General features: G+C 37.1%; 1 protein-coding gene across 9 annotated transcripts in view; it reads right to left on the bottom strand.

Annotated features, from left to right (window-relative positions):
* Nucleotides 1–18309, bottom strand: part of CNOT4 (CCR4-NOT transcription complex subunit 4) — a 113982-nt gene extending 95673 nt beyond the window's left edge. For 4 of the 9 annotated variants that reach the window (XM_019750758.2, XM_019750740.2, XM_019750763.2 and 1 more), the window contains exon 1: nt 18092–18305. The gene's annotated coding sequence lies outside the window, so the exon portion shown is untranslated. Of the gene's footprint in view, nt 1–18091 lie in introns of all 9 variants that reach the window. The other 5 variants (XM_074315331.1, XM_074315334.1, XM_019750734.2 and 2 more) reach the window with 3 other exon arrangements.
* Nucleotides 18310–19452: the final 1143 nt, after the last annotated feature.

Here is a 19452-nt window from a genome sequence, read left to right as displayed (position 1 = left end):
GGCAAACAGATTGGAACAGAAGAAAAATAAAATCTGACCCAGTTTGCAGATGACATGACTTTCTACCTAGAAAATGCCAAGGAATCTACCCAAAAAATCCCCTGGAACTAATAAGAGAGTTCTTCAAGGTCACGGGATACAAGATTAATACAAAAAATCAATCACATCCATATACACTAACAATAAACATGTGAAAACCTAAATGACAAATACAATGCCATTTACAATTGCTCCAAAGAAAATGAAATACTTAGATATAAATCTAACAAAACGTGCAGGATCTGTATACTGAAAAGTACAAAATGCTGATGAACGAAATCAAAGATCTAAATAATTGGAGAGATCATTTTCATTGATTGGAATATACAAGTAAAGATACCGATACTCCACAAAAAGATCTTCAAGTATAATACAATTTCCAGCAAAATCCTAGAAACATTTTATTTTTTGCAGGTATAGATAAAAGTTTATTCTAAAATCTGTATGGATTTTTAGAGGACCTTTAAAGGAAAAGGTCCTACATGACCTAAGCAATTTTGAAAATTATGAATCCAGTGGGAAGAATCATTCTTCAGTATGTTTCAGCTTACTACACAGCTCCAGTAATCAAAACAGTGTGGTACTGATGGGGGGATAGACATATAAATGGTTAGAACAGAACTGAAAACCACCCAGAAATATGTCCACACAAATTTGTCCAACTAATTTTTGACAACAGTACACAAGCAGTTCAATGGAGGAAAGATAGCCTTTTGAACAGAAGGTGCTGGAGCTACTGGACTTAAAAAGAAAAAAAGAATCTCAACCCAAACCTCCTAACTTATACAAAAATGAACTCAGAATGGATTACAAACTTTTATGTAAAATTATAAAACTTTTAGAAAAAAATTTACAGAAAATCTTCAAGACTTTGGAATAGAGTTTTTAAGAGTTCTTAGACTTGACACAAAAGGCACAACACTTACAAGGAAGAATTGACATATTGAGTCGTAACATAATTAAAACTTTTGCTCTGAAGACCCAACGAAGGGGATGAAAAAGCAAACTACAGACAGGGAGAAAATATTTGCAAACCACTTATTTGACAAAGAACTTGTACCTAGTATATATAAAGAACCCTCAAAACTCAACAGCCAAAAAAATCCAATTAGAAAATGGGCAAAAGACATAAACAGACCTTTCACCAAAGAGGATATACAGATGGCCAATGAGCACATGAAAAGATGCTCTACCTCTTTAGCCATTAGGGAGTACAAATTAAAACTACAATGAGATATCATTACACACTTATTTGAATGACTACAATAAAAAACAGGGATAACACGCAATCTAATTAGAATGCAGAGAAATTCATACGATCCTTGTGGGAACGCAAAATCATACAGCTATAGAAAACAGTCTTGAAGCTTTTTAAAAAACTAAATATGCCCTTACTAGATGACCCAGCATTTATTCCAGAGAAATGAAACTTACGTTTACACAAAAATCTGTATACAAATATTCAGATCAGTTCCATTAGTAAGAGCCAAAAAACTGAAAACAATACAAATATCTAACAGGTAAATGTTAAACAAATGTGGTATATCCACACCATGAAATACTACTCAGCCATAAAAAATGAACAAACATTTGATATACACAACATAGGTAGATTCAGAAATTATTCTTATGGATCCAAATCCAAATTTAAGTCTACACAGCCAATAGAAATCAGTACTATCCTCAAAATTTAGGAGGAATCAAAACGGTAAAGAAGGTATTCTAAGATCCAAAAAACTGACAAGGAGCAAAATCTTATTTCAGTCTACCCAAGTCTATCAAGTTGTCCTTCCATCGAGCACCCAAGAAGGTGAATTTAGGGGGTGGCCCGTTAGCTCAGTTGGTTAGAGCATGATGCTTGTAACACCAGGGTTGCTGGTTCAATCCGCACATGAGCCAGTATGAGCTGTGCCCTCCACAACTAGATTGAAACAAAGACTTGACTTGGAGCTGATGGGTCCTGGAAAAACACACTTAAAAAAATAACTTTAAAAAGTTTAAAAAAAAAAAAAAGGTGAAGTTAGTGCGCTGACTTTCCTTCTTCATTTCCATAATTCCTGTTATCTATATTATCTTGATTCTCTCCTCCCTAGGTATCTTCTTTTCCCCTAATTGTCCTTGTTTATAAAAAAACTTTTTATCAATTCCAATCATTTAAAAAGCAAAAAGATTCAAGTCTTTGACCCAAACTTTGAGTATAATAAATATAATAGTTCTCCATTAAATAAATTATTTTCAAATGCCTAACAAAGTCATTTTTGTTAATGCCTTTATGGCAACAACATATTACAGATTACTTTTATGGATTATGGATTATGTTTAAACAGACAAAATTCTCTTTTCTCATATGTAATTTTTCAATCCATTTTTTCACCAGATACAAATTACCTGTAAGTTTTAAAATTATATGTTAATAATGGAAGGATTATAAAACAAACTACTGATAGTCCTAATATTAAGTAGTCAATATAAGATCAACCCTGGTACTTTTAAATTCTTCCTTCAAAATTCTTCCAGGCAATATAGAGAAAGAATAACTTATGCTTAAGTAGCAGGATATGGCAAAAGTCAACTGGTTAAAAAAAAAAGAAAACAGGGCTTAAGAAAGTTAATACTAAGAAGGATAACAACATAAAAGTATTTAAATTCAGAAACAAATCCTTTTATAATACATAATACCAACACCATTTTTAGTGAATATATAATGGCTCATTATCTGCGTTAAAATAACTCTTAAAAGTGTTGAGGCAAAGAGAAAGGTAATTTTAACAGCAGTGTCCAAGCAAAATATAATGCAAACCACAAATATAATTTAAAATTTTCTATAACCACATTAAGAAAAAATAAGAAAGGTAATTAATTTTATTTAACCAATGCATCCAAAATATTATCAATTCAACGTGTATTATTTTAAAAATTACTAAAGAGATCTTTTATAATTTTGTACTGAGGGTTCAAACTCCAACGGGTATTTTACACTTAGCGCACATCTCAATTCAGACTAGCCACATTTCAAGTGCTCAATAGCCATATGTAGCTTATAGGTATCACATTGGACAACACAGGTCTAAGAAATGGCTTGAAAAAACAAGAATATATCAGACCAAGAGATTAAGTACAATAATTGGAAAGGATCTAAAAATCAATAGTAATATATATACAATATTACAATTTGTAAGATAAATAATCAATAGTAACATATGTATACAATATTACAATTTATAATTGTTGATTCCCACCCAGTACAAGTGGACTCTAAATAAAGTAACAAAGGGAAAACTCATTAGAGAACATTTGCCTTGTAAAAAGACAAGAAATGAACTGTGAAGTTCTTTTTTGCCAACCAATCTCCAAGCTTCTTTATATATATACAATATAACTCCTCTAGAAATCATTAGCATCATATCATGACAAGTACATTCACAGTAGCCTATAAAAACATCTTTCAGTTTCCCCATAATTGTAATATATTATGGGGAAATGTATTACACATTTCTTTTTCTCCTATTTGTATCAATTTCCCTTTTACTATCATGTTCAGTATCATTCTGCTGGAAACTTTGTTAACAAAACTAAAACTAACTCACGTGGAAGTCTTAAGAATGGGTTTCAGGATATCTGAAAAGAGTATTTAAAGTATACAACCCTAAATTAAATAGAGCCAAAAGTCTTAATAAATACAACATTTCTATCTGGAAGTAGGGAAAAACAGAGGAAGAGTAGGGATGGGGGAGGACACTAAATTTGGCAGGGATTAGAAGGAAAGCAAGTGTTGCAAAATAGGTTAGAGGTAGTAGTAAAATAACAGACCTCTATTACGAAAGTGTGGCCTAGTCTTCCATTCAAAGCAACTTTTTGGAATAGCAAGCAACTCAGACCCTTTCTTTCCAATTTCTTTGGGAATACAGGTGTTAAGTCTTCCTGTGTGTGGGCTGGAGTTTAGTAAGGAAAGAGGAAGGCCATGAAGCCATGCCTGATAACTTCTTCCTCACCCATAAAAACTGGCAAAATCAAAGCCTACATTCAAGATGACTTCCAAGCCAAGGAGATATAGTATAAGATAAACTAGAATAATCTCTAACCTTATCAACTCATGAAACTTCTTAAATGTGGAGCAAAATCTCTTGCCATCCGACTTAGGGTTTCAAAGGATCATTGTGACAGCTGTAACGGACTATAGTAACAGACTATAGAGAAAAGGGTAAAAGCAGGGAAATCAGTTAAAAGGCTATTGCAATTACCCAGCAAGAGATAGTGAAGGCTGTGGAAATGGGAAAAACTGGTCGGATTCTGGGTATGTTTTAAAGGTAGAGCCAACAATTTCCTGATGGAAAGAATGAATGTGGGAGGTGAGAAAAACAGAATTAAGAATGACTCCAAGATTTCTGGCCTGAGCAACAACTGAGACGACGAAGGCTGTGTGTGTGGGTGGAGCAGGTACGGGACGGCAGATTTGGAAGGGAAGAGTAAGATTCCATACTGGACACGTTGAGTTTGAGATCTATAATAGTGATTCAAGTGGAGCTATTGAGTAGGCAACTAACTATACAAATATGGAGTTCGGGAGAGTGGATTTGGGAGTCACCAACATTCAGAAGGTATTCAAAGCGATGAAACTAGCAGAGATCACTAGTTTTTTTCTATCTCGTGAGGACAGATAGAAAATAATCAAGGACTGAGCCCTGGGATATTCCAAGGATAGAGGTAGGCAAAAAGGAGGATCTACCAGGAAAGACTAAGCAACAGCAGCCAATGAGTTTTGAGGAAAACCAAGGGGAGGTGGTACCCTGAAAGGCAAGTGAAACAAGGACATCGAGAGAAAAATCAATGATCAGATAAGATCATATAAGATGAAAAACTACTAGATTTAACAATGTCATTGTTGGGAGACCTGAACAAAAACAACGTTAGTACAATGGTAGGGACGACAGCCTGACTGCAACAGGCATAAGAGAGAACGTGATAAAAGTAGAACAAGCACATTAACCAGAGGAACTGGGATTAGAAAGAAGCAGACAGTTCATCTGCGGTAACGGAAGGCGAGCAAGGTCTGTGAGTCAGACCGGGAGTCACACAGAGCGCTGGTGGAGTCTGTCACTGTGCTTCTGACGACTCCTGTTTTCTAGTGAAGCAGAAAGCGGGGCCATCAAGCGAAAGTGACCGTGAGGAGGAGAGGTGACAGTATGAGGAGAAGTGCAGGGGTATATGCCAAGTCATCCGGCAGTGGGGAAACTGAATAAACTAAGGAAACAGACTACGGTGCCAGACAATATTAAGGGCCACGTGAGGTTTCCTCCCATGAATTTGAAGTGAGACTGGTCATATCGCTCTATTTTTCTTCAGTTACTTGCAGCCACATTGGTACAGACATGAAGTACTCAGAGAATGTGCTTTACCTAAGGCTGAGGTTTTGCCAAGTAAGTATGAAGAAGGAAGGAGCAAGGGAGTTGAGGGCGTATTACAGGGACCGACTGTAGCAGTGGCTGGTCCCTAGTAATGAAAGTATGTGCGGTGAGGAAGAAAGGTAACCAAGGGGGCAAAGGACAGTGCAAAGGGTACAGCCTCTGAGGACTGGACGCCCTAATGACAGTAAGATTGTTGAGTTGGGGTACCAGGTGGAATGAGCTAAAAATATAGATGGTGGTCAGAGAGGTGGTTGCATGAATTAAAATTTATGGAGAGGTTCACTTCATTGGTAACAACAAGGTATAAGATATGACCATGGAGTGAATGGCTGAGAGAGGGTAGAGAGCAAGGTCATTAAAGAGGAATTTTAAAACTTAAGAGGCCACAGTATTAGAAGGATCATAGATGGTACATGCTGAAATCACCAAGAATTAAAAGAGGCATAGTATTAGCAAGAATGACAGTGAGCTAGGAGCTAAAATAGTCCAGAAAAGCTAAGGAGTAATCTAGAATGCAGTAGATGCCAGCAAACATGAGGGTTTATGGACAATATAACCTATTAACAGACGAGTTTTAGGGAAGAGAGCAGAGGACATCTGCCTCATTTCCAGGCTGAGTAGAACCAGTCTCCCTCTTTCATTCCTATTCAATGGAGGAAGTCAGAATGGGAAATACGGTCTTAAATCTCAGTGCAAGGGATTCCCACTGACCCTTGATGGTGGCATATAAGAAAAAACTGAAGATGGGAGGGGGTTGGGGGACTGAGTGAAAAAGGTGAAGAGATTAAGAAGTATAAACTGGTAGTTACAAAATAGCCACAGGGATGGAAAGTACAGCGCAGGGAATATGGTCAGTAACACTGTACTAACCCTGTACAGTGCCAGGTGGGTGCAGCCTAATCGGGAGGATCACTTCGTAAATTACATAAAAGTCTAACCACCAAGCTATACACCGAAAACTAATATAAAATAATACTGAATGTTAACTGTAATGGATTAAATTTTTAAAAATAAATAATGAAAAACTTAATAGCGAATATGTAAGAGGGATGCAGAGGAAACATCTCCTCAGAAAAGCAGAGAGCAGAGGAAATGTTCAGGGGAAAAAAACAAGGATCCAGGAGATTTTGCTGATGATGGAGAGGAGTGAAAAGATACTGAAGTGTGAGGCATGAATGTCACCTGAGAGATGGTGGTAACAACATAAAAACGGATAAAGGATATAATAAGGTTAGTTCTGATGAACCTCTGGCAAGTCACAGTGTCAAGGCTGTGAGTGCTGTGGGGGGCGGCGGGGTAGCTCCCTGTCAACACAACACAACAGTCTGGGCAAGCACCCTCTCGGTGTCAGGGCAAAGGGCTTCTCCTTTACCTCGAATGACGGCTTGCAAGGACACTGTCATGCGCTCCTAAGGCTGTTAGAGAATTTTTTTTAATTAATAAAACAAACAGTTCCTAGCATCTTAATGAGCACTCAAAGATATGCTTTTATTAGCTAATCAAATGTAAAATATAACTATTGTAGCAAAAAAAGACATTCATCTTATATTTTCCTTTCCTCAGCTAAATGGATTTCCCAAGTGATTTCCTGGAAAACCAGGATCAAAATGGACTCAAAACTCATTTGAAGAAGAGGAAGTCTTGGAGGTCAACTTTTATGCAGTGTCCATCAATCTCAGAAAAGTGACTCTCCTCCAAAAAAGTATCACCACCACCAGTCCTTGAACTCATTTCTGCATCCACTCAACTTCAATGGTAAATAACTTATTCATTCCAAAAGCATATGCTGAGCACCAACTCTGTACCAAGTACTATTCCCAGAACCTGGGATACATCAAGGAAACAAACATCCTCCCTTACCTAGTAGATGGAGATCAACAACAAACAGCATATATATTATGCATAAGTGGCTTATATGTTTGAAGATAAATATTACAGGAAAACATAAAACAATGCAAATAATGGTATCTTAACTGTAAATAAATAGCAGGGTAGGCCTAGTGAAAAGGAGATGATTTGAACAAAAGTCTGAAGAAGCTGAGCCAGCTATGTTGATATTTGGGAAGGTGTTCTCCAGAGAGGGAATAGCCAGGACAAAGGTTCTAAGGCTTTTTCATTTAGTTCTTGCTACTACTTGGCAATAATTTTATTAATTTCTTTATTTTTCTATTTCTTCTCTTCCAGCCTCCAATCCAGTGGAGACAATAATAACAGCTAACACTTACCAAACGTTGGACAACAATAACAGCTAACACTTACCAAACGTTTACCACATACCAAGTACTGTTCCAAGTGTTTTTAAGGGATTAAATAATTTAATCCTCACCATAGCTCTATGAAATAGGTGTTACCATTGCCTCAAGACTACAGACTTAGCAAGAAGAAGAGGCCTGAAAAAGCACCTGTATTGTCTACTATAGAACTTAACATCCAGCACAAATGGCTTCCAGCTTTCTCATCTCTAATACACATCTCTAAAAATACACATTCAATAACTAGGAAAGCTGCTATGATGATGTCTTCTTGCCATTTTACCAGACATTTTCTAGACTGAGTGGTCTTTACCTACAATCTCCACTTATCATCTTCCTTACTGTCCCCCCGATTTCATTTACATTCCCAGTTACATTCCCAGGCTACTGAAATCGCTCTAACGTGGTTAGTGATTATGACACCACAAGCCTAGGGGCTTAACTATTCTCATTCTCCTTGAATATTGTGTTAGACCATGTCAATGTCTTTTCTTCTTGAAATAGAAGCAATACCATGCTTCTTCCTATCCCTATCTGTGACCTCTCTCCTAGAAAATCTGTTTCCTGAGACTTACACTTTCTCATTTTCCTCTACCTCCCTAATTGTACCTTTAATAATAATTTTTTCACTTCTGTCCCTTAAAAGTAGGGATATCAAAAGTTTAATTAGGGCCCTTTGTGCTTCTCTCTCTGTTAACTCAGTTTCCAATAAGGTTCATTCATCCAATAAATATTTACTGAGCCCCTTCTCTCTCCACCATGTTCTCTGGATAGGTCAGTGAACAGGACAAAAACAAAACAAAACAAGAAAACAACTTTCTATGCTACCAATAACACTCAAAACTATCTTCTCCTAAACACTATTTTAAACACATCACTCTCCTGACTTTAAAAAGTAAAAAACAAAATTTTGCAATGATTCCCCTCTTATCAACCAAATCTAAATTTCTTTGCCTTAGTTCAAAACGCTCCATAATATTTTCCATCATACCTATCCATGTTCATTTATCATAATTCCATGATTCAAAAAAAATTCCAGGAAGGCCAGTTCTTTGATTTCCCCTCAAACATATTACCTGTGTTTCCAGCTGATCAAATAACTACGGAAAACACATGTCCAGTATCTAAGCATGCAAAAGTGCATTGAATAAAAAGGTAAGTGTTCAAAAATGGGTGTTTTTTTGGATCTTTGAAATGTGTAAAAATAGCAAACACGTATACAGGGCTTACTATTTGCCAAACACTATTCTAAGCACTTTAAGTATATTAACTCCTTTATTCCGTACAACAATCCTAGCATCTCCATCCTACAACTGAGGAAGCTGAGGCCCAGACCGGGTAAAAAGTGACTTGCTCTCGGTCTGGCAAGTATTAAGTGGTGGAGCCAAGATTCACACTCAGCCTGGCTCCATACTGTACTGTATGCTTCCCATAGGAGCAATAAATAAAAATAGGGCGAGTTCAAAGGGCTTGCCTGGAAAACTACTGAAAACTAGGTTCAACTATAAAAAATCATTTAAGTTAGCCCTGTACTCCAAATACTGAAGAATAATATTTCCTTTAATATCATGCCAAATCTTCAAAATTCTAGAATTTAGCAGTATATAACAAAAAGCACAATCTATAAACACAAACACTTCACATATTATTCAGAGTTCTCCAAAGCTGCTGAAAATGTTTGCTAGGCATGATAAAAGAATATATGGTGACACATGACAAACAAATGTTCTATTTAAAGTATTTTCCTGTCATACTTGTTTTCATCAGGATCAAAACAGACTTGAGTACAACGCAGGCAAGCTAACTCCCTTAAAGAAAGACTACTAACTGTACTTTTGGGAAGCAAAATCACATCTAGAACAAGGTCCAGTATAACAGAAAAGACTGTAGTAGAAGCAAAAATTCCAAAGAAGTCCCACTAAGCATCTAACTCATATAGGTACTCTTCAACCTATCACCAGCTCTATGACTAAAAGACCTTTTAAAAGGTTTCTGAAGATTCATTTAGTAAATTCATCAAGCTATTTTATAACCGATTACATAAAATTAAAAGTGAAAGGCAGAGGTTCTTCCATTAAAATATCTTAAAATGACACAACCCTAACACGTGAGCAGATGGGGAGCACCGTACCTACCATTTTCTTCTCTCTCCCCTTACCCTCTGGCAGAGAGAAGACACAAAAATTGTCAGGGTTTGAGCTGAAGAGATTAAAATGCAGAAGCCACCATGGACACTAGCTTGCCTTTCTAAGTACTGAGAGCCTAACTTAGAGGAACCTAAAGTATGCAGCCACCGGCAGCCAAGAGCCAGTGCCATGAATGCCTCAGGCAAAACTACCCAGTAGCCATTATTAGGATTTGAAGTCTTCCCACTTTCTATTCTGCCTCTCCTCCTTTGTCCTGGGTCTCTAATGCACCTACCTCCTGGCTAGCCAAGGCACTCCTAAAGCTACTCACACAAAATCAGCTCCCTCCTAAGAACTGTATGAATGGAAACTATGCAAAGTGTTAATAATCTGAGATTAATTCAAGTTATTAAAACCTGAGATTTTAGGAACAGGGAGCCGTTTCTCTCCCCACCACCACCCACCATGACACTTATAAGTGGCTCCACACTCCAGGGAGTTAACTTAAAATTTCTTGGGGAAAAGAATGGATCGGCAGCTACCACTGAAAATAGTCTCAAATACTACACTACATATTTGATATTTACTTCCCTCCCACATACACTGGTGGCAGGCAATGAGAAAAAACACACAATCCTTCTCAAGATTCTCCTGTACACAGAGGATCTCAATTCAATCTTAAATCCAAAATTAACACATTAAAGCCCCTGTTAAAACAAACTCCCAAGGAGAGGGCAATAGCTTTCTATTACAGTGACCATATTAAATGGCACACATGACTAGCTAAATAAAGTAAAAAATTCCAAAAATAGCTCATGTTACCAGAATTAAAGTCTTAGGATGGAAGGAATGTCAATGAAAAACAGATATTTCCCAATAATGTACTATATTGCATCATCGTCTTTATCCTTACTAATATTTCCTAAGTACCTAAAAAGTGCATGGCAGTAATGGTAGGTCATATCTTTTATAATAACAAAAACAAAAATGATTGGTAAATTAAGATAAATTTAATTTTGAAGTTGTAAGCACCTAAGCTTGAGATGTTTTCACTCAATTGTGAGAATTCTTGAGATCCGCATGCTAAGTACTGTGGAGAGGGAATACTCGTCCTATTGAAGGAAGCAGGAAAAGCTTAAATGGCAACACAGTGTTATCCATCTATTATGTACAACGCCAGAAGCAAGAAATCTACTTCCCCCCACCCCGGCTCCATAAGGTGAAATGTGAAATTTTCCTTCACAAAACAAAGAAAGCATGCTATCCAAAAATACACAATTGATGAAGAAAGTTGGCTTAATGAAGAGTCAACAAATGAAAACACAGAAAAGAATAACTTCTAACATCTCAGAACTTTAAAAAATTCCAAATAAAACAAATGTGGCTACTGTTGAACCAGATCTGTTTTAAATAATACCTTTGCAAAACAAAGTATACCAAAATAAAGACTAAATTTTCATTTAATAATGTCCCTACATTTTTCTTTGGCCTGCTGATCTAACCCTATCCATTCTTAAGGGAGTTAACAATATTTAGTGCCCTATTTCATCAGAATTTCTTCTGCTTTAATCAGGTCATTATCAAATTTTAAAGATACCCAATAATATATACTGGTTATAAGCTGTTCAAATATAAGTTTCCTAATACCCTTTCTGAACTCACACACACATAAACAGATGAGGCACAAATATATTTTACAAATGAAATATGCTCCATCTCTTTACTACCATATAATTATTTTCCCAACTCTTATTCCGCAGTGAGTGAATATCTAAAACTACTTGAAAATAGAAAATAGAAAGTATTTGAAAACACTGGTAGCTATTTTCTACTGAAATCTTTTGACATTGTTATTTAAATAATCATGCATCACTTCCGTTCCAAAAGCTGGACTTCGATAATAAACGCAGTTTACTATCAAAGACAAATAGATCTAGTTTTCTCAGTTCTCCATTCTCTAAAACCTTGATATCACTTCTGTATATAAGTGACTAAAGGGACTAAGGAGAAGATGGAATCAATTAGCTGCCAAATCCTGTAGAATTTCTGCACTAACATCTCTCCGATGGCCCCTTACCTCTGTGGCCTAGATGCTAATTTTTCACACCCACTGTCAACCCCAAAATATGCTGCATACTACTGAAAGGGCAATCTTTCTAAAAAGCTCTTTTATTATGTCATCGTCTGCCCCCTACCAACCTCTAATTGCTCCTTACTGCTTAGCAGCTCAAATCCGCCCTGACACTGAACACACCTTTCATAATCTAGCTCGACCGGACCCTACTACACTAACTTCTGTGACACCATTCCCAGAAATTGACACCTTATTCTACTGCGATCAGATTCCTTACATCCCTCTCACATCATGCTGGTCCCAACAATAAATGTTTGCTCATGTTTCCATCCCACACATGGAATGTATGGAATGTTCTCCTTCTGGAGATGCTCTTCCTCTGCAGATAGTACATATTCTTTATTCAAGTTCCACTTTCTCCGGGAAGCCCCACTCCTAGAATTTTAGTCTGCAGATACCCCTACACCAACATACTGGACTCGGACTATATGTACCACACATATAACACATTATTTGTATAAAGCTTTGGATAATGCTAATATATTATTATGAAAGCAGACCCAATGAGATAATAAACTCTTAAAAGAGATGGGCCATTTCCCAAGAAGTGGGTCGATAATAAATACTCAAAGACTATTTGGACAAGCTAATTGAATAATCCTGATTTTTAAAAAAAACCAAGGTATTTTATGTCAAAAGAGTTCTAGTACAAATGAAATAAAATGATAACTCCAATTTGCTTCAAAATAACCCAGGTCAATGAGAGGGGACAAGGAGTAAAGTAACTGGGTATATAGATGAACCCAGATTGGCTATGAATTGATAATCTTTCAAGTGACAGCTATACAGAGGTACACGTCTACTTTTATACTTGTTTAAAAATTTTCACATTAATAAGTTCATTTTTCTAAGTACAAATAATCTCTTCACTTAATTTTAAATGACAAAAGCAAAATACATTGTAACATTTTTTCCCAACAAATGCCTAGGTCCCCATTAAGAGTAAGAAAAACTTTTCCTAGAGAGATCTAATTTGGCAGGGAACTTGCATGATCCTAATTCTTATCTAAGAATTAATAAAAATTAGAGGAAAAAACTAATCAAAATGGAGGGGATCTCCATCAAAACAAAAATTAATCTTACTACCAAAAGAAAAACTGCTTATTTCAAATATTTACTCAATTACTGCCTTCACAAATGGGTCCACCCAAACAACTGCTGAATACCAAAAAACATTAGTAAAAAAAAAAAAAAATCAAAGCAAAACAGGAAAAGCAGAAAACAAGAAAAAAAAGTTGTACAAATCAGCCAATGTTATTTCAGGAAATTCACAATCTGAAGACATCAGCACCCTTAACAGGGGATGAATTAGTAGGTTCTTAAATAATAAGAAAAATTAGCACTTCCTCTTTATTTCAAGGACTGCAAAACATGCTTAAGAAATTTCAGATATTTGGCTTAATGACAATGTATCTGTTTGTTACTGCTAAGGAATGCACTACTCCTTTGATATTTGTCCGTAGCTACTTTTCAAATCACTACAATTTTCCCCACAACATTATTCATTAATTCCTTCCAAAAGCAGTAATACAACATCTATTATCTTTATTCTTCTAATTACACTGTTTTTTTCCCTTCACTTTTTCTCCCCAAACTGGCTATGGACATTTATACAAACCAATCTAATTATTCTGATTTCCCCTTCTCTAATTTTCTCTAAATACTCAAGAGGTGAGATTTCAGTTATCATTACTTAAAAAAAAATAAAAAAAAAATTGATTCTGAACAGATACCTGACATATACAGATACAAATAGCAAGGTTTTTCCTAATAGTGATAGATCATCTGCCCATTACCCAATGCAATTAAAATTTAAAACAGGAAAACTTTCGTGTATAAACAGAGTTTAGTAAGAATGAAACTATCCACACAAATAAACTCCTTAGGGAAAAAACTCATACTCAAATTGCCTTGTATTTGTACTACCTTTAAAGTTAAGCTTTTCTATGGTAGCAAGTAAAAATAATCATCTTTTTAGTTAGCAAAAGAAGCATCTTCTTTTTAGTAATTTTTCTCTTCTGGTAAAAGAAAGTCTGCTATGGGAAAGTTAACCTAAGGGGCCAAAATACTGTTGAAATTTTCTCTTCTGTAAATTACTTTCTGATTTAAAAAAATGAAAGAATCATACTATGAAAAAGAAATGTGACAAAACTCACTGGATTATATCACTACACTTGAAAAAGTTGCCATTTACCACACAATTTTTTCTAATAAAGAAGGCCACATAATAACGAGATTAAAAACAATTCTGAAAAAAATTTCTTTCAGAAAACCACTAAATATGATTTTAAAAGTTCCACTTATCTTCTTTCCTTGCATCACTAAATAATTCAGTAAATCATGCTATCTTTATAATTGTGTACTCTCAACTTTTGAAAAAAATACATATCTTCAAATATCAAGGATATTGCTACACTTTACATGAGAATGGACATTTGCAGATTTTTCCTATTATCTCTGAGGTAACATACAATTTTTAAAATCTCAGAATATGTTAACAAGTTTTATCTAATACATGCTATTCCAATGGGATGAAAACCATTTACAAGCTCCACTTAGATTAAGAAATCCTTTGAGAAAAGTATGTAGTACATTCTAGTTATACTATTTCTAGAACACTAAAAATCTCGATAACCTATTTCCCTACTGTTTTTCTTTGGAACCAACTGAGCCAAATGTAACTTCCTTCACAAAAAGTCAAGACAGGTACTGTACTTAATGACCACAAGCTAACTAAATTTTCAGCAGAGGCTGAAGTTTTCACAAATCAAAACTTTCTATTTCACTTGAATGGTCTATAAAAATAATAAATAACACTGAGCTGAAATAGATCCAATTGGGTATTATTTACAGGCACCAAAAAAAACTTTTGTAACTATTAAAATGAAGAGTGTAGCTTCACCTTAAAACAATGAGTAGGGAAGGAGAGAAAAGGGAGACTTCTAAAATCATACTACTTAAGCTGAGAAGATATTTTTTCATTCTCTTAAGACATGTAAAATCATTTTTAAAATAAAACTCCCTCCTCTTTCTTTTACATAGTAATGAGTTTCAGGTTATCACTAATGTTCCCATTTAGACTGAAGCTGAGGGCATTACAATTTTCCTGCATTTGGCCATTTGATTATAACTGTCTCATCTCAATATAATTAAAGATTTGTCTATGCAACTTTATGAAAACAAATTTTATAGTAAGTCAACTTTAAGTAATTCATGTTCCAAAACTTTCCTATAGATATCCATCTGAAGAATTCAACAACTGAACCTGGTAAACTACCAAAAACAAAAACTGAACCTGGCAAACTAATCAAAAAACAACAACAGCCATAGCCCTATAAAGCTGCAATGCTCATAATGTTACATCTAAAAACTTAAACCATACAAAAACATTTTGAAATCTCAGCTCCTTATTTCCTCTCAAAATGTCAAAGAACTTTAGATCCCTTTAGATGTGCTAAAGATCCCAAATGAAATTCGTTTTGACTTCAGTGCTGAAACTAAGAATCTGATGATTGCAGGAAAAAAGGATGGAGTGGAGAAAATTACCTGAGAATGTTATTTACTGAGGAAAAGAAAAAATTTACAAAAGATGTATTAAAATAATTTTTTCTCTTCTGCCAGACACACAGTCCTCTCCTAGAACACACTGCTTACGATTCAGACAAGTACGACTGCCAAGGGTTTCTAAACCTGTGTGTTGGGCTTGTTGCAAGTAGAAAGCTTCTCCACCAGCATATTACAATGAAAAAAAAAAATACATTATTTACTTAAGAGTAAAGATCAATTGCATTATACATGTTCCTATTGATAAATTAGATGAGAGTAATATTTTTTTAAAAACCTCAAGCTATAAGTTAACATTATTTACTTAAGAGTAAAGATCAATTGTATTATACATGTTCTTATTGATAAATTAGATGAAAGTAATATTTTTTTAAAAACCTCAAGCTATAAGTTAACATTATTTACTTAAGAGTAAAGATCAATTGTATTATACATGTTTCTATTGCTAAATTAGATGAAAGTAATATTTTTTTAAAAACCTCAAGCTGTAAGTTAGGACAAGGTTTGCTATATAAATTACTTCTAATTCTCAAGAGTAGGGATTTAATTTAGTTTCCCCAAATTGGAGCTTAAGTGGCTAAAAGGAAAAAAGAAGTTTTATAAACAGCTTTTCTAACCTCAGTTTACATTTGATAAAACAGGCCATTTATCACAATTAAGTGACAAAAATACTAAAAGTAATATTCTTCAAGTATTACAGGTAAAATTGGTAAAAATCACAATACAGTAATGTGCACAAGTGATTAAAAGAGTAACTATATGTATCTGTGTTTACACTTGAGATATTACTACTTTTGCAAATAAGAGGAATATTGCTGCATGAGATTGCTACTATGAATTTTAACATTTTCACATACATCTTAAGGACACAATGTCTTATTTATGTTTAAATTTGAGATGTATCTGATCTATGTAATCCTGTTTGATTTTCTGGTAAGTCTTTATTTCACAAGGGTCTGATTACAGCAAAAGCTCCCTCTTCCCATTATGCCATTAGTCAGTATATTTCAATTTAGCTGTCTCCAAAATACAGACATCATAAACCACCTCTTGCTTCTAGTTTTCTGCTTTTCAATGTAGATAATGACAGTGAGTACCACCAAATGATGTATCTGCACTTTGTCATTTCCTTCCCCCAGCCCTCTTCTTTTCTATGGAAAGAATGAGGGATTTAATTTTGGAGGAAAAAAAAAAATATCTTTTGCATACACACCTCATGGGTTTTCAAAAAAAAAAAAAAGCAATTTATTCAGATACCTACCATTCTAGAAATGTTAAAAGAAAACTTCCCAAATCCAAAAATACTAAGTCTGACATTAGCCGGAGAGGAAATTTCCACTCAAACCATAAATAAAATGTCATCAATTAAGCAGAACCTGTAACTCACTTAGTCAATAATCAATTCTCAATATGGAATCTGTAACCCACCTATAACCTGCATACAATCAAAATATCACTTATATTTGCTTCTGTTCACATAGGAAATTTGGTTGTGTCAGACTTATCTTACTTTGAAATGCCTAGGCTAATATTTTGTTAGGATAATCAGAGCCTACATTAAATGTCCTGGGGAGAGGCAATTCAGAAGAACGCTTAGTAGCAGAGACAAACCGGTGCATTAAAAGGAAAAAAAAAAAAAAAAAACCCTCCCTACAGAGAGAATAATCCACAAATCACTGAAAGCAAACGGAAAACGTCCCTCTCCTGAGTAGCCTAAATAAACGCTCTTCGCTCAGAACGTTCCTAGTACCCTCCCTCATTTCACTCACTTTCCAACTTCTTGACTTGCCAGGGGCCAACACCGGGCGCCCCCCCCCCCTTTTTTTCTGGAACTGTATGTTGAAAGCACATAGGATAGAGGGAAGGAACGGACAATTCCCAAGAAAGCTGGGAAACAGGTGGGTTAGAACGATCCGCAGCCTAATCTAGATACTTAAGGGGCAGCTTTAAAATGACAGATGTGGTTAAAAGGACAGGCTGCACATCGGAAGAAGCTCGACGGTGGCAGATAAACGGGGGGCTGGCTGCAGGCACAAGGAGAGGGCAAAGGCTAACTCCAGAATGGTAGCAGTGGAGCAAAACACCAGCAGCAGGACGAGTGGGCACTGAGCAGTGAGACTAACGAGCAGCAGCAACACGGGTCGGAGTGGAAGTGATGGCTTTGGTCTTGGGAGACGGGGGCCACTGGGAAAGGACGTCAGAGCGGGGAAAGGAGGCTGAGAAAACAAGGAGTCCCAAAACCTAAGAATCCTGCCCCAACAAAAATGTAAGGGAGAGAGCTGAAGACGAAAAGCCGCCTCGGCTCCCCAATTGAAGAAATTTTCCAAGGAGTCGGTGCTCGCCGCCGCGCTGCCTCCTGCCCCGCTCCCTTTTCCTGGTGGTAACTGCTGTGGCGTAGAGGGGAGAGGGAGGAAGAGGAGGAGGAGGAAGACCAAGAAAGAGGAGGGTAAAGATGAGGCGGGGGGGTGGGGAGAGAGGGGGGTGCGGCCTGCACAATCCCAGCGAAGCCTCCGCTCTCTCGTAACCGGTCAGCCCCGGGTTTCCCCTAAGCCCAGCCCCGCAGAGACTCACCCGCCTGACTTGCCTCGCTTTTCCTTCAGCCGACTCCACGCGCTGCCGCGTCCTCACGAGAGACCACTGAACGAGTGTCGGGGAAAAAACTCTTCAGAACCGGGCCTGATTGCTTCAGCGAGTCCGACCTTTACGGCTGAGAGAGAGACTCTCAGCTTTCGGTGGGTTCCACAGCCAGACGGGCCACCATCTTACATTAGGGTAAGACTCCTCCGGCTTCCCGTGCGCAGGCGCACACCGATTCGGCAGGGAGGGGCGGGGGAGGGGCGGAAGGAGCGGCGAGCGGCTCCTCCCGCGGCACCCTGGGAGTTGTAGTCTTCGGAGGTTAACCGCCCAGCGGCAAGCCGGGAGTTGAAGTTCTCACTCTTAGGGCGGATGGGAGCGCCCACCTCACGTGGCTGCAAGACGGCGCCTTTCTTCGTGTTTTGCTTCCTTGTCTGTCCTCGTGTGCTGCTGCACGCTGTCATTGGGTCGGCGGTCTTCGTAAGTGGTTCCGTTTTCTCCGTGTTTGCTCAAAGACGAGCTTACCAAAACTCGCGGCGAGCTTAACCAATTTAGGAGGAGCTGAGACCGTCTCTTCTCTGCCCCGCCCACCACAGATATTAAAGGGGCGGGGTAAAGGCAGGTTGGGAAGGTAAGAGGAGCGCGGGATTTGATCTAGGGTGAGAATTTGATGCTGAATTGGTATCTGTTTGCGAAAAGTGAGCATTAACTGGTGTCCCATGTTTGCGCATTTTGGAGTTACTCCCCTTGGAGTCACGTCCTCACTATTAATCTCCACGGAAGAAATATCCTAAATTGTCCTATACAAGAGAACGGAAAACCCATGCACTTACAGAAACGTGTTTCTGATTATAAGAATTTAAGAACATTATGCGAACTTTGGTGCAAATTATTGTTGGTTCGGTTCCCAGCCTGGACAGCCCTGCGCACAAAGTCACAAGCCCTCACACATCAGTGCATCCCAAAGAATAGAAGAATACACCTGCAATTCCTACGAGCGCCGAGTCACAAAAATCAGTCAATTTCCGGTTCCCTCCCTCTTGCCTCCTAGAATTCTGGTGAGGGTGCCGCTCGAAGCAGTCGTTTTTACTTATTGCGTGTATTCTTCCATTCATTCAGCAAATACTCATTGAGCTCCTGTGTGCCTGGTACTGTTCTATACGTGGGAATATGTGGGTGAGCACAACACAAAATTCCCTGTTCCCACTTTCGGGTTTCCTGTATCTCTTCTAGTGTGTGTTGGGGTGAGGGAAAAGGGAAAGGAGGCAATTTGTTAAATACATGATTCAAATGCATAGTATGTCACAACTGATGAAAAATTTAAAACAGAGAAGGGGAATAAGGAAAGAGGTTGTAAT

The sequence above is a fragment of the Rhinolophus sinicus genome, linkage group LG11 (assembly GCF_036562045.2).
Source record: "Rhinolophus sinicus isolate RSC01 linkage group LG11, ASM3656204v1, whole genome shotgun sequence".
In the NCBI taxonomy this organism is placed as follows: Eukaryota; Metazoa; Chordata; class Mammalia; order Chiroptera; family Rhinolophidae; genus Rhinolophus; species Rhinolophus sinicus.
The sequence above is the reverse complement of the archived record's forward strand: the minus strand, read 5'-3'. Positions and strand labels throughout refer to the sequence as shown.